We start from the raw sequence: 14,388 nt of genomic DNA, 5'->3' as shown, positions 1-14,388 counted from the left end.
CTGCTTGGCATGCTGAAGGTCCCAAGTTCAATTTCCGGCATTTCCAGTTAAAGGGACTAGGCAAGTAGGTGATGTGAAAGACATCAGCCTGAGACCCTGGAAAGCCACTGCCAGTCTGAGTAGACAATATTGACTTTGATGGACCAAGGGTCTGATTCAGTATAAGGCAGCTTAATGTGTTCATGTATTCACCTCTTCAGCTTGAACTGGCAATGCCATGATTTTAGGCTATCCTGCCTTGGTCTGTTTTGCTGAGGCCTTAGGGCACTCTTTAGCCACAAAAGGGGCTAGGTTTTTGCAAACTGTCCCTACAATTAATTAAGTCCAAGTACGAGGTCTCTGGATTGGCCAGACCCAATGTAAATACGAGGAACCTGCAAGATAGGCTGAGAGAGTTTTGTAAATGTAATACGTATATGTTGGCTTTTGTTTCTAGATGTTGCTGTGGACCAACAGGGCTATGTACTTTTTGTTCAAGGCTACCCACGGATATCACACTGAGCTTCATGGTTGAGTGGAGACTTGAACACAGAAATGGAAAAGAGTGTTCATTCCAGTATGCATTGGGGGGGGGGGTGTTCCACAAATATATACTTGTTTTTAACATTTATTTCAGAATAGTTTGGGTCAAAACTGGCAGTTCTGCTGTACTTTTCAACAGACTGAAGTTTAATGTCTAGACACTGTCTCGTGTTTATTTTGTCTTATCAGGGTGTTTTTTTTTCACCCCTTACCATCTCTCCTGCCTTTCTTTCCTTATCCTGTTTCCAATTTTACCTCTGACTGAAGTGTGTTCTTCTGTCTGATTACCATCAGTTGCCACTTACTCTGAGTTGCTGCTGATGTTGCGTTTCTCCTGATAAAGTGTCTCTCTGTCCTCCATTTGATTTCTTTTTCTCTTTCAGTCACACTTGTTTGTGTTAGCCTTAGTAGTACTGATGGGGGGGGCCAAAAATCTATCTAGATACACCTAAAACAACACAGAGCACAGTACCACCGTCACTGAAATAAGAAATAAACCCAGCTGCAATAAGTCTGAACAAAGAAATGAACCAACTTCCAATCCCCAGTCTGAATACAGAATTTAATTTCAATAAATGGTATTTCTCTCTCTCTTTTTTTTAAAGGCATTCAGTTGCTTTTATTTCAAAGTGGCAAATCAGCACTCCCAACCCCCTAGAAATTTCTGTCTCAAGCACGTGGGCCCTGCAAAATGGCCAGGTGAGATGCAGGTCGGCTGGCTGGGACCAATTTCTTATTGAAAGGTGGATCTCGACTCCCCTCCCGCCAACTGCAGAAGCAGCAAGGCGGGGGCAAAATCTGGTTCTTAGTACCAAAAAAACCAGCGGTCAGGCCAGAACAGCAGTGAGCATCAGCTGGCTATGGGCTCTCCTGGTGATCTCTGATTTCCTCCTCCGCGGCAGCGTTCTCCTTCCCCCCTTCCTTTGCCCCCGGTATGACAGAAAGGGGCCTGTTCTGACCCTGGCCCACTGCGGGGAGGCCACTTTTCTGCTTTGAGGCATCTTCACTTTCCGTCTTCTCCACTGCATCCTCATCCTCCATTTCCTTGGCACGCTTTGGGGAGGAGCCCTCCTCCCAGGCCGCCACCTCCTCCTCCTCCTTCGCTTTCCTCTTGCTTCTTGTTCTTCTCCTTGGACTGCTCGTCGATCACCAGGCTGCCCTCCTCGTCGCTGCTTCCTTCCAGGCTGCTCTTCTTCTCTCCTGGGACTTCTGGCTTCCACTGGCTTTCAGGTTCCTCTGCTGCCTCCTGGGAGCTTTTCTTTGGGGTGGGCTGGTACCCCGAGGCCTTGACTGCTGGGTTGTTCTCAGTCTCCCACAGGCCTTCGCTGAACCCCTTCCGCTTGTTGGCATTTCTCAAAAGCACAAGTTTTGGGCACAGGAAGTGAAACTATAGAATGTCTCTTCACCACAGAATAAAAGCATAAAACAATTACACTGGGATAATATAAAGCACAACTTTATTAACTGATCTGCCATCTAAATTCTGATTTATTGTTTGTACCTCAGTTTACCATAGTATGTTAACTACTGCATGGCTAGGAAGCTATTTTCATCTTTCTCCTTTAAAAGGACAACTCCACCCTGGCATAGAGTTGCCATTTCTGGGTTGAGAAATAATTTGAGATTTTTGGGGTGGAGCCTGAGGAGGGCAGGGTTTGGGAGGGGAGGGACTTCAATGCCATAGAGTCCAATTGCCAAAGTGACCATTTTCTCCAGGGGAACTGATCTCTATCAGCTGAAGATCAGTTGTAATAGCAGGAGATCTCCAGCTAGTACCTGGAGGTTGGCAACCCTACCCTGGCACCAAGTTTGAGAACAATATGGTTCCTTTTTATCACCTGTACACCTCAGGTATGCCAGGCAGCATCACCAGCTCTCTCCCAAGCCAGCAAAACATAAACTGAGAATTCCTGCTGATCTCAGTGTGCTAATCCCAGGTAGGGCAAAATGTTGCCAAATGTGACACAAGAGATGCAGGACAGCATTTGGAATCTAATGAAGAGCTCTGGTCACAATAAAGAAGTGATCTAGAGCAACCAATAGAGCCATCTTTATTATATTGAAAGAAAGAGAAATCTTCACCTTCAATGTATCTAACTGACAAATCAGTTTAAAAATCCAACTTTGCCATGCTGAGGGTCAAAGGTCAGGAATGGTGCCACTGAGATAGGCTTTGGACTTTCAAAACAAGCAGGTGACTGAAAAGGCATCATCTTGCTTCCGGCACTTGCTTTGATCATTTAGAGCTAAGTCATGGCTAGGCTGACAGGCTCTGCCCTCAGCCTTTCGATTCCTGATGGTGCCCAATGCAGCAGTGGGAGAAAGATGGGGAGGGGGGTCCTCATTGCTGGACATGTAACTGGAATTGGTGTCATGTGTCACCACAATGCCCTAGCAGCCCTAGCAATTTTGAAGAAAGCTAGCAAGTCGTGATGACACGTGACATCACTTGTGGCTCCACAACTGGCACTGGCATTGTGGCATCACACAATGCCTAGTTCTGCCCCAACCCAAAGCAGAGGCACTATGTGTGGGTTGTCTCCATGTCTGGAGATACCAAGGCTCCACTTTCAACAATGGAAGCACAATTTGGTCATTCTTCCACTCCTCACACACAAACACACACTTCTTTAGAATGTTCCGAGCTGCACTCTCAGCAACTTCTTCCTCTGCTTTGGCCTGCAGGTGGCCTATGAGGAAAAATAGACCTTTTCTGTGAGCACAGCTCTCCTGGGACCAGGATGTCACATTGTGGTGTTAATTTGTTCCTGAAGACCTAAGGCAAACCATCTCAGACTCCAAACTGTGTTTTGTTCAGTTGATTTTATTTATGCTTTCAACTTTTATTTATACTTCTGGAAGTGAAATAACCATAATTGGGCAGTGCAGAGAGATGGACATGTTCCTTTTCCTCGATTCTCATCAGATTACAGCTAAAACTAACTGAGCTATTTGAGGATAGTCAAAAAGTTTATTTTCATCAAGCCAGAATATGAGCTCTTGGAGTAGCTTGGCTATGCCACAGCACACCCAATAAGGTCATAAGGAATACCGTGGAGCTCTGTGCCTCGTGGACTCTCCCTTAGCTCTTCCACCCAACCATCTTTTCTACCCTACTGCTGGAGAGGAATGTAAAGCAATGATGGAAATGGAGAACATTCTGGCAGATGTCCCTCCATCTTTTCACTGAATACATTCTGGGAATTGTAGTGGCCAGAATTCCCAATAGCTAATGTTAGGTATTCAGGAAGGAGAGGCATAAAGAAAGATGAAGGAATGATGCTGCAAGAATGTTCTCTTCTCTCATCTGCCTTCAGTTACCACCATGCCCCATTAACTGGGTAGGTAAATTGTGGTAATTTGGGAGATGAAGGGGAATATTTATCTTGCTTGAATTTACCACCCAATCTAGACAGAAATTCAGCAGATGGGAAGTTTGTCTGTCTTTGAGTTTCCCAAATGGCTGAAGCTTATACTCAAACCAAACAAATACTAATTTCTCAGCATCTCTATCAAAGCTTTTAAAGGATTGGATCCTACCTAAATTTTCCATTAGCAAGATGGAAATTTCCTGCCTCCCACTGCAACCCACTGATCTCCACAAAATGCTGCTCGTGGTGGATAGGGGACCTTGGGAGGAATTGGTGGAAATTCCCAATTTAGTCTGGATCCAGCCCAAAAAGTTACTGATATTGAGGCCTAGCATTTCTATTGAAATTTTGCCTACAACAAAATGCAAGGTAAACTTGGGAGGGCTTCCTCAAGAAAAAAATCTGACAAATTTCAAGAGAAACCAAATCTTTCAATAAGACTAGAGGCATTGTTTCTGTTCACCTCATTTTCTGTTCTACTCACTTTTCTGTTCTCCTTACTTTTCTGTTCTACTCACTTTGTTGAGCTGAAAACAGCCAGGCACATATGTTAATGGATTGGATCCAATCAGCTTTTTCACTCAAACTCATTTAATTCCCCTCTTTACTGGAATCCCTATCCCATATGTCTTTTGTCCATCCTGTTCCCATGTTCCCCAACAAACTTTTTGGGTGGTCAAAGGGGACCTGTTTCTCCCTTTTTCACCAATGGAAAAGCTGGTTGGATCCAACCCAGTGGTTCTGTGCTGGAATCACAAGTTCAAGAGCACTCTCTTGTCCATCCCACCTTGAATTATTGTACAACTCAGCTGTACTCTTTAAGAACAGCATTCATTTTGGAGAGTGCCTTTTTTTACATATCTTATTGGTCCTGTTTGAGAATGTCTAAGGACCTGCTTCAAGAATCTGCACTGAAAAGTTGGATGCTCACACCATTTCAACAGACCATTTTTTCACAGGTTTATTCCTCTAAACTTAGATACACAAACCATTCTGACAAAAAAAAATTCACTAACATTAGTTCAGTTCAGAACACCATCCCCTGAAGACCAGCCTTCAAATACTTGCTTCTTTGCACTATCATGATCTCTTATCTGATCTTCCTGAAGCAGTGACATTTTCCTCACTGGTTGTTTCCACACTGTTTCCCTTTCAGTATTATTATACTCAAGAGTTCGAAGTGCTGAAGGGGAAAAGGCTTAATTTTACAAATCCAAGGGTTTACAATAGCCTTACTCCGGCTGAACATGCACTTCTATGATAGCAGACTTAGAGAAACGGACTTTTCATTGGTGAATGTTTGACAGTTCACATGAAAAAGTACTGCTTGCCAATGATTGTCAGTCAACATCCACTTGCTTCAGAGATCAGTTTCTATAACTTAATGATTTGACAAGAAGAAAGGCAGACATTGCAGGTGCTCCATTACTGTATCAACTAGGAACATATCAGGACCACAGTACAATTGGGGAGGAAATTGTGGATTTGAAGATTCAGGGGCACAAAATAAATTGGTATAAGAGGAGGTAACAGGCTGGGAAGAGTCACATCATCCATTGTTTGCTTGCTCAGTCGCATAGTGGAAAACATTAAAGGTACATGAGTCCAGTTGTAAACTATTCAGATTTGGGGCATTACTTTGTCTATAAATCCTGTGGCTGTTATTGGAGGATGCACTAAAATCCAAAAGATGATATGCTCAGTGCAGCAAAACGTATTACTAAAATAGCGCTTAAAGAAATCAGCTTGTCCTACTATGCTTTGGCTATTAAAAGTCAAAAGCTTGGTCTGATGCATGTTTACTTGGAAGCAAGACTTACAGTGCCGTGTTAAGCAGAATTCCACCCTTCTAAGCCAACTGACTTCAATTGACTTAGAAAGGCATAACTCTGCTTAAAATGGCATTATGAAAGCCTGACTAGATGTGTCGCTGCAAGTTTCAAGGTCAGAGGTCTCAAACTTCTATTTCTCTGCAAATGGTGCTACACAGAGACTTGGTTTGGCTTGGGAGCATAGAGAGGAAAGAGTGGGATTTGTCCCTTTCCCTCCAGGCATTCTTGAAACAGCCCATGGATCTGCTATTTGACCCACTAGGAAATCATCAGTTCTCACATGTTGCCGATGTTTCTTGCAATTGGGTAAATAGTGGGTCCATGAGGTTATTTTAGGTAAGGACAATAACATAGGGAGAAGGGTTCCACTACCTCTGCTCCATGCCACAATCCCAAGGCAAGCTGGAGCCCCGCATGACTGCTATATTGAAAGTGGGGAGGCACCTTGGGAGCTTTGATCACAGAACTTTCAGCATCATGTTAACTCTCAAAAATCACAAGCATGAAAAATGTGAGATAAAGATCATGACATCAACCTAATTGTCAACATGGTCAAATCTATGGGAAGTTAAACCTGGAGAGTGGAGACACAAACAGATAACATAAAACTTCTACAAACCTCAGAAAATCTCCAAGTTTGCAAAAGAAGAATGTTTAAAGTTGGGGGGGTTAACCCCCCCCCCCAATAATAGAAGCAGCCCCTGTAGTTTTAAGAAACAAATATATGGCTGTTGCTAGGCAACTAGACATAACTGCAAGCCTTCAAGCTTTGGTTTCTGTCAGTAAAAGGCAGGGGGAGGGGCAGAACCCTTAACAGAATTATTTTGGCTTTTGAGGGAGGTCTCAATGAAGCCAGGACCAGCAGCAACCATCAAGCTAACTAGCAAGCATGCAACTTGTATGATTCCCTCACAACTGTCTGCTTCTTACTGTTCACAGCAACCACCCCATGAAAGCCAGTGTGGTATAGAGTTTCACACTACAATCTGGAAGACCCAGGTTCAAATCTCCACTCTGCCATGAAAGCTTGCTGGGCAATCCTGGGTAAGTCACACATGCTCAGCCTAACCTACCTCACAGAGTTGTCGTGAGGATAAAATTGAGGAAAGAAGAATGTTGTCACTTTGGGTCCCCATTGGGGAGGAAAGTGGGGCATAAATGAAGGGACTAAACATAGAAACCAATGCTAGCAAATGAGTAGGTCAACTCACGCTGCAATGTTTTCGCTCTAAAATGAAGCTATTCCCAACCATGATAATGTAAGAGTGGGAGGAAGCAGTGGAAATAATTACTTTAAATTTAAGGATTATACATGCTGTTGTTAACTCCAGCAGTGTTCCAAAGACAAAAAATTGATAGATGTAAATAATTCTTTCTACTGCCTTTTCTATGAATATGTGTACTGTAGGCTGACTATCAAACTACGCAGGCAAACAAAAATAACTGGTTGTCCCAAAAATATCTGTGAAAATTGAAATAAAAACACAGAGCAGCTGTTAAGTATAGCAAAAGGGGTATGTTGTGGCTTAGATTACACTTATAGTTTACATTTGAGCAGAGGGTATGCCACCCATTCACAGTTAAAAAGTGTTCCTACTGGGATAATTGATGCCAAATTCCTTGCAATTTGCACCTCATTAATGAGATACAAATTAACACCTCATTAATGGGGTTGAAATTAACACCTAATTAATGAGATAAAATGAATCCTTGTTACCCACCACCACAGGTGAATGCCTGAGTCTCACTTGCAGTCCCCCACACCCTGCCGGCAGATCAGAGGTGATGCCAGAATGGCTATTTTTACCTACTCTTTTTAGGAATTCTCCATCACTGAATCTAAAGCTGGTGAGACTGGTGTGTGGAGTAATCATAGAGTCCTGGTCCTCCACAATTCCCAGAGTGTTGTAGGGATAACTTTATAAAAGGAAGGCCCGAAGGACAGGGGGAGACTCTTGAGTTCCTGCTTAGGACAAGAATGGGGTTCTTCTATTTCCTCTGTTTGTTTGCTGTACTGGTTTTGTAGCTCATCGAGAGATTTTTTAAAAAGTATAATTTTATTTTGTATATTGGGGTACAGAAAAAGAAAATAGGGAAAAAAGAAGGTGGGAATCAAATGAAAAGAAAAAAATATGTCTGTGTCCAAGCGTCAATGTAATAATACATACATACTTACATAATAATCAACTTTAATCTTACTCTATTAAGTTCTAATACTAATTATTAATTAATACTATTAATTTACAGTTCTAAATTACATAATAAAACAAAGAAGTTGGGAGCACTTCATTAGTAATTGCTAGTCAAATAGAGGCTATTATGTTACTATAGGTTTATACCCTTTTTATATCAATAAGCTAGAACTATAATCTTCAAGTGCTAAATACTAATTAAACATTCAACCTCTATACACACAGAAAAGCAGAAGTACTTAAAACATGTGAGTATCATATAGTGGTTGCCATTTCAGCTTAAAAGCATCTATTGAATTCCTTTTTATCAAGTGTTAGTTTTGACATCGAAGCAAAATCAAATAATATGTTTATCCATTCAGCCATAGGAAGTTTTCCAATACATTGCGTATAAAATTCTGGAAGCAGTAATCGCATATTGAAAGAGTTCTCTATGTATTAGACTCACTTGAGAAGGTATTATGCCCAACAACATATATTTAGGATTCAGTTCAAAGTTCACCTTTAACATGTCCTGCTCATCGATACTTTTTAACGTAGGGGAGCATTCCAAAATGTGATCCTTCCCATACACTGATGAGGTGCTGTCCATTCTACCAACTCTTTATCTTCCACTGTCCAGCCCATCAGTTAAGATACTTCTGCAAAATCTGTACCCTCAACCTGCAGAAGTAAGGCAATGAGAGATAGGGCTTTTTCACAAGGCAGTTTGCCTTTGGTGTGCCCTTCCCCTTGAGACTCACCTGGCACCTTCCTTAATAACCTTTAAGCACCAGGCCAAAACATATTCTTTTGTCCAGATTTCCATTGAGGGTTTCCATAATTTTTGCCTTTTTTTATAGTCCGTGTCTATGTTCAGGACTATTTAATGAATATAAATTTAGGCTGCTGAATGCTGTTCTGTGCTTATTTCCCTGGCTTGTTTCTAACATGGACCATTCTTATAATGCTGCTTTTATGATTTTATTCAAATGTGAAGTGCCTCAAGAAGATCTCTGGAGAGGAAACACAGCAATTCTGTTTCAGATGGAACTGGAGCTTCCCAATAGCACCTGGCAGGCTGTTGTTTAAAGCAGAATGCAGGATTAGAATAGCAACGCTAGTGAATTTTGCCAGCCCACCATTTCAGCTTGAAAATCCCCACATCAATTTTGCTGCTTCTTCGTGTTAATTGACCCCATTAGTCCTACTTGTCATACAATATTCTGATTGTTTTCACGCACTGTTTCCAAATTTTCTGCCTTACTACAGCCCCTATCTCACACAGTTTTTCTCTATGCAGGTTCCTTGATCCCTAGCGTACTCTTTTGGAAGGTCAAAAGGAATCCCCTCCCTTTTTCATCAGTGCAAGGACTGGCTTGATGCAGCCCACTGGTTCCTTCTGCAGAATTTTGCATGAACAACAAAAAAGTGTAGGGTTTCTAACTACAGCAGGGGACATTCCTGGAGCTGAGGGATGGTGCCTGGGGAGGTTGGCATTTGGGGAAGGGCAGAAGCTCAGCAGGGATGTGATATCATAGGGCAAAAACGCATGGTCGCTTTAGCCTCCTTTATTCCCTGTTTCAGCCAGGATTCAGCCAGGATCGAATGCATGCATTTTGGCGAATGTGCGTTCGATCCTGGCTGAATCCTGGCTGAAACAGGGAATAAAGGAGGCTAAAGCGACCATGCGTTTTCGCCCATAGTCTGGCTTCTGAAGCAGCCATTTCCTCCAGAGGAACTGGTTTCTGTAGCAGAGAGATCAGTTACAATCCAGGGAGAACTCCGCCCCCCACCTGGAGACAGCAACCGTAAGTGGAAAAGAAACAAATTAATTGGGAAAACTATGACTGGGGTTTTTTCCACACTCTGGGCTTAATCCTGATTTCCTTGTGAGTCAACCCACAAGCACTGAAATCAGCTTGGGCATGGTTCTTCCACACATCTGCCTTCTCACTGCATTTTTACAGTTGTGGAGTCCATTTATTTTCTTCCATACGTGCCTTCAATAATGATGATTATCAGGAGAGGGTGCTGTTGCCATTGGTGGTGTGACCAGTGGTGTCAGCGCATCCCCCTCTTTAAAGGCACTAAAATATAGATATATTACTGGAGCATTGAAACAATAGGCTTAGGAAGTGCAAAAAAAGTAAGTTTCTATCCCCTTCCCTCACAGAGTGGTAGAGATATACCTTATATTTTGTGAGGGAAAGCTCTAGAGATTTACTTTAAGATAAGAATGCTGGGAATTCAGAAAACCTCCTAAGCCTATTGTTACAACACTCCAGCGACACATCAATATTTCAGTGCCGTTTAAAAAAAAGAAAAAGAAAAAACTCATCTTCAGAGTGGGGAGGGGGAATAGAGGGAGTGGGCTGAGAGCATTCTGAGAGAAATGTGACTAACCCAGCAGGCTTCATGTGGAAGAGTGGGGAATCGAATCCAGTTCTCCAGATTTGAGTCCCCTGCTCTTAACCACTACTCCATCCTGGCTGTCAGGGGCCAGACCTAGGATTGCCAGCCTCCAGCTGGTGGCTGGAAATCTCCTGCTATTACATCTGATCTCCAGGTGACAGAGATCAGTTCACCTGGAGAAAATGGTTGCTTTGGAAGGTGGACTTGATAGCAATACAACTCACTGAAGACCCTCTCCTCCCCAAACCCCACCCTTCTCAGGCTCCACTCCCAAAATCTCCAGGTATTTTCTAGCTCGGAGCTGGCAACCCTAGCAAGACCATTTCATGGTGTTACCCCCAACTTGTGGTAAAACAAGCCCTGAAGGCACCTCATTCTACCATGGAGTGTGTGTAAGATACTCTCCTGGCCCAGGTCTCAATGTTCACATCTCCAGATTTATTCCAGCCTCCCACCATAGTACATATAGGATTCTTTACTTATACCACTAGCAGTTGTGAGTTATATACTCAGTTTTCTGCATCTCACACTCTCAGTTTGTCTTTTAAGAGTATTGACAGCTCTTGGTAGGGAAATATCTGGAGATTTGGAGGTGGACCCTGGGAGGGCAGGGTTTGGGGAGGGGAGGGACCTCAACAGGGTATAATGCCATAGAGTTTGCCCTCCAAACCTGCCATTTTCTCCAGGAGAACTGAGCACTATAGTCTGGAGATCAGATGAAATTCCAGGAGATGTCCAGGCACCACCTGGATGTTGGCAACCCTATAAGAAGCTTTGCTTCAAATTAAGTATCACCCTCCTACTCCAAACCACCATAGATGTGGGGGGGGAAAGCTCCTAAAATTCCCTGATTAGAGGAATTCAGACCGAGGCACCTTCTTTCCCTAATGTGGTAACTGTGAGCCAAGTTAGGCTTTTGTACGGGTGCTGCCCAGAGTTGCTAACTCATAATTGCAAAATTCCTGGGACTTTGGAAGAGGTGCCTGGGGAAGGAAGGGATGTAATTAGAGTTGCCAGCTCTGGGTTGGGAAATATGTGGAGATTTTGAGGGTGGAGCCTGAGGAGGGCAGGGTTTGGAGAGGGGAGAGATGTTGATGCCATAGAGTCCTATTGCCAAAGTGGCCATTTTTTGCAGAGGAACTGATTTCTATCGCCTGGAGATCAGTTGTAGTAGCAGGAGATCTCCAACCACCACCTGTAGGTTGACACCTAGGGTTGCCAGGTTCCTCTTTGCCACCAGTAGGGGGTCTTTGGGGTGGAGCCTGAGGAGGGAGGGATTTGGGGAGGGGAGGAACTTCAATACCATTGAGTCCAATTGCCAAAGAAGCCATTTTCTCCAGGTGAACTGATCTCTATCAGCTGGAGGTCAGTTGTAATAGCAGAAGATCTCCAGCTAGTACCTGGAGGTTGGCAACCCTATTGAAAACCCTAGATGTCATGCCAGAGTCTACCCTCTGAAGCTTCCATTTCCTCCAAGGGAACTGGTGTTAGGATCACGTGTTGAATGTAACATGTCCTTTAGGCCTTCGTCTGGGAGTTTGTTTTCAATAGCAGGGCTGAGAGAAGTAATGGGAAGAAAAATATGTATGAGAGCATGTAGGGTGCCTTTCCTCATTACTAAATAACTGCAGCCTCCTGCTTCTCCACACTCTTAGAGTTCGGGAGCAGATTGCCGCAGAGTACAACATTAAGCAGGGTTTTGAAGCATAATTGCTGAGTCCACAACCCATTTCCTCCAGTCCCCTTCCAATACACTCCTGGCTGCTGCTGCTGTTCTCCATTTCTCCTGTCAGCACTAAAGTTTTTTTTTTTTTTTAAGGAAACTTACCAACAAAGTAGAAGTGAGTACATTTCATGTTCCCTACGTTCAACCTGATACCTCATTTCCCATCCAAATCAGCTGCAGCAGGGCTAAGAGCAGCAATTAGCCACAAGCAAAAACATCTAATTTACATTTAACACCAAGGCTTTGGGGAAGAAAGTTGAGAGAGAGAAAATCAGCAAATGCATTTTAAAAAGTACTTTTTTAAGCCAGTTTCTCTAACTCTGTGATAATTTATATAGCTGTGGAATCAAAACTTAGTGTTTTTTTAAGCATTGCAAAAGTAGAAGCCTATATGCACACACATACCTACTGTCTTAGCAAGATTATGGTGTCTGTTCTAATTGCTATAAAGTAAGCAAGCAAGTACTGCTGCTTTAAAATAGGGATGCTTTGAATTGAGTTTAGGAGAGCTTGGTGGAAATTATCCTCATTTATACAGTAATCTGTACGTTTACAAAGCAAAACATTGTAGTTTTTCCACAGTTACAATGATAAAAATATCCAGGTGTCCTACTAGACACATTAAAGGAAATCATGATTCTGAAAATATACGAAATACAGAGGAGAACTGTTCACATGTATAGGGTTGCCAAGTCCCTCTTCGCCACTGGTGGGAGGTTTTGGGGGCAGAGCCTGAGGAGGGCGGGGTTTGGGGAGGGGAGGGACTTCAATGCCATAGAGTCCAATTGGCAAAGCGGCCATTTTCTCCAGGTGAACTGATCTCTATTGGCTGGAGATAACTTGTAATAGCAGGAGATCTCCAGCTGGTACCTGGAGGTTGGCAACCCTATATGTATTAAACATCTGTTTAGGGACATTCACAGTGGGGACATGACACTTTGGCAAGCCATTCCAAAGTCTAGATTTGATAAGCCTCTGGCAAGGGGGTCTTTCTTTGAAGCAAGCTAATGTGAAAAGGCTCTATATGTGGCTAAAGGCACATGGATACACCACTGAGAGTCCCCAGTTAATGATCTGATGGTCAGATAGTGGTTGAGTCATGGCTTCCCCTGAAGATACCCTAATTTACTCCAGTTCACATGATGTGACTAGGTCTAACCTTACGCTTCTGCTATCGATCTTGGAAATCATCTTGGAAACCCTCGTGTGCTAGGCAAAGAACAGCTCATCCTGACATCAAGATGCAGGGGAAGAGGAATATGAGTCAAAATGGAAGCTGCTTGACAATAAACCCACAAATTAGCTGGATGGCTGGTAGTTACCTAAGTAGTAAATGTGGTGGGGAAGAGAGACAGGAAGGAGAGGTAGGGGCAATTGTATTTTTTTCCATTTTTTAATAATGAATATGCATTTGTTTTTTTCTGATTTGGTTTTTTAAATCCCTTTTTATTAGCTTATTCCCTACTTTGTGAAATGGAAGAAGTTGGAACAGGAACCTGGAACAGGATGTATGTAGGAAGGAAATGTTCCCTATTAAAGTTCCTTTGACTTGACGGATGAAGTTTTGTTCATAGTGTAGATCAGGTCCTCCCAAAGATGCAGAGAGACAGAGACCTCTCCCAGTTTTTAAAGCCCTACTAAGGAGAACGACCAGCCTCCCTCTTTGTTGCCTGTTGCCACTGGGTGGGGCAGTGAGGGGGCAAATTCCCAGAAAGCTAGTGTTATACTGACAGTGTGATGGCATTTCTGGTGAATATCTGGAAGTGACATCATGGTGGAAGCATGATGCTGATGTGATGCTCTAGGATTCGAACATAATTCTATGCTTTTATTAAATGTTCTTTGGTTTGTTCAAATAAATAAAGCACCAAAAAGTTCATAACAACCAATTGTGAAACTTGTTGAATGCCAAAAAAGGAACAAGTGTCTAAATCCAAGGCCCCAGTCCAGCTTGAGACCCAGGCCAAATGGACCTATTGTTCCTCACCCACTCCCCAATTCACCCTATTTTCAATGTGAACAACCATTAGGTTATAGGGGTGCCATTTGCCCACTTTTGGTGGTAAAACCCTTGTTGAAGCATCCTTGTTCCCCATCGGGGAACAAATGAGTGGTGGGAGAAAATATGGGGTACTGTCATCAACACGTTGACATCACTTCCAGCTAAAACCCAGAAGTAATGTCACTGATGATCTAGGATTTTGCCTTATCTAGGATCAGCAAAATCCTAGAATGTCAGTGACGTCACTTCCAGATTTTAGCCGGAAGTGATGTTGACATGTTGACAACATCCTTTTTCTCATGCCCAACCTCCCATAGTCTCCCAAGGTTCCTGATAACCCCTGCACAGA

The 14,388-nt window shown here is 43.0% G+C and overlaps 1 pseudogene; it reads right to left on the bottom strand.

Annotated features, from left to right (window-relative positions):
* Positions 1 to 1,380: 1,380 nt before the first annotated feature.
* Positions 1,381 to 8,725, bottom strand: LOC130479437 (hepatoma-derived growth factor-like; annotated as a pseudogene).
* Positions 8,726 to 14,388: the final 5,663 nt, after the last annotated feature.

Source organism: Euleptes europaea, chromosome 6, assembly GCF_029931775.1.
Source record: "Euleptes europaea isolate rEulEur1 chromosome 6, rEulEur1.hap1, whole genome shotgun sequence".
Classification (NCBI taxonomy): domain Eukaryota; kingdom Metazoa; phylum Chordata; class Lepidosauria; order Squamata; family Sphaerodactylidae; genus Euleptes; species Euleptes europaea.
This window is presented reverse-complemented; position numbering and strand designations above follow the sequence as displayed.